Here is a 2,500-nt window from a genome sequence, read left to right on the forward strand (position 1 = left end):
ATATATATATATATATATATATATATATATTTACATATATATATACATATAAATATATATATAGCCTATATATATAAATATATATACATATATATACATACATATATATATGTTTTGTTTATGTGTATGTGTGTTACCGTAAATATGCAAAATCCATTATTATGCATATTTCCTACTAAATTTGCATAATAGCTGATATTCCAGTTGTTATGCAAAATCACAGAAAAATTCCAGTAGATATGCACAATTCCTAAAATCTTAGAAATTTTGCAAAATAGGAGTTATGAACGTCGTTATTATGCAAAATAATTGTTATTTACTCAGGGCCAATAATAGTTTACGTCATAACCCTAAACATTTAGATGGTAAGTGATATCTTTCCCGTAGTCGTAGTTTGAAGCAATGGAAGAAAGCAAGCTGTAGTTTTATTCGTCCCTCTTGAAGAATAGAGAAAAAACGCAAGCAATACACCTGTCTTGATTCTCAATTGACTAATTGAACTTGAACTGTTAAAAAACACTGCAAAGGATTATCGTCTCTTTAAAAAGTATGATGTAATGAAAATGACAGTGGAAGGCGCACCAGTGAAAAATGGTGTACGTACATTCGTTGCATTTGTGCTAAAGATTTTTTTTGAAATCCTTCAATCTATTCATATGGAAAATTGACGCGTTGGAAGAGACATTCTATATGATGAAACAATTGAAATATTCACAAACATAAATTATCAAATGCAACTGTTAAAAAAACACATAACAAAAAGTGCAAAGATAAGGAGAGACACTAGTTAAGTATTTATAAAGGGAATGCGAACAGAAAGATCACTGCAGTAAAGAGTGAAAAATTTGATAGATACTAAAGTCAATCATTTTAAGAATTATGAAAATTTACTGGAATTTTTTTTTTTCAGTATAATAATCACGTATGTAACCATTATTGGGCAAAATTACTATATTATTGCCTTTATTTTGCAAAATTACTAAGGTTTTAGAAAATTTGCATATTTAATGATTTTCCAGTGCTTATTCATATTAACTGGATTATCCGTTAGTATGCAAATATGCTATGAATTATGCATAATAACGGATTTTGCATATTTACGGTAACACATATATATACACACACATATATAATATATATATGTATATATATATATATATATATATATATATATATATATATATATATATATATACATATATATATATATATATATATATATATATATATATATATATATATATAAACTGTATATATATATATATATATATATATATATATATATATATTAAAGTGTAAAAATCCACAGGAAACAGGAAAGGAAAAGACCATGTACCAAGCGCTTTCATGTATTACGTACACTTTTTGAGGGTACCCTGAAGAAGTGTACGTAATACACGAAAGCGCTTGGTACCTGGTCTTTTCCTTTCCTGTTTCCTGTGGATTTTGCACTTTTAATATCTGTCACGTGCAGTTTTGTGACTGATAAGTAATATATATATATATATATATATATATATATATATATATATATATATATATATATATATATATATATATATATATACATATACATATACATATACATATAGATATTATAAATGAAACTATAAGAGAGATTACTCGAGTACCATATGTGGATGAGATCATAGTGAAGGGTAGATGGAGATGGTTTGGTCAGGCTCTTCGTACTCCCCAGGGGAGATTAGTTTACCAAACTTTTAACTGGGCTTCACAAGGTACTAGAGGCGTTGGAAGACCCAGGCCTACATGGCTGAGGACTATGCAGTGTGAAGTAGGAGATGATGAATGGAGAAGTATTGATTTAATAGCTCAAGTTAGAGACGACTGGCGAAATCTAACCGAGGCCCTTTACGTCAATAGACGTTGGAGAGGATGATGATTATGTATATAAGTATTATAATATATATACATATATATATATATATATATATATATATATATATATATATATATATATATATATATGTATATATATCATTATATATATATATATATATATATATATATATATATATATATATATATGTATATATATATCATTATATATATATATATATATATATATATAAATATAGACATATATATATTATAATACATACATATATATAATTATATACATACATACATACATACACACATATATATATATATATATATGTGTGTGTGTGTGTGTGTGTGTGTGTGTTGTATAAAAGCACAGAGAGACGGAGAGAAAAATAGAGAAATTCACAACAAAGACTAGTTTTTTTTAATGCTGTTTGCAAGATCATGCCTCCTCCTTGAAAGAAATAACAGTTGTATATAAAAGAAAGAAATAACAAGAAGCTACGTCATATAACAGAAAATAGAAATAAAAATAGATGTTGAATGGAGCAAAGGCTAAAGGCTAAATATAATCCAAACTCGTTAAATCTATGTCGAAATTTCTTTTTACCAAAAGAAGAGAAAATGTCTAATGCAGGTTATACGAGGCATA

The sequence above is a fragment of the Palaemon carinicauda genome, chromosome 16, assembly GCF_036898095.1.
Source record: "Palaemon carinicauda isolate YSFRI2023 chromosome 16, ASM3689809v2, whole genome shotgun sequence".
Lineage (NCBI taxonomy): Eukaryota > Metazoa > Arthropoda > Malacostraca > Decapoda > Palaemonidae > Palaemon > Palaemon carinicauda.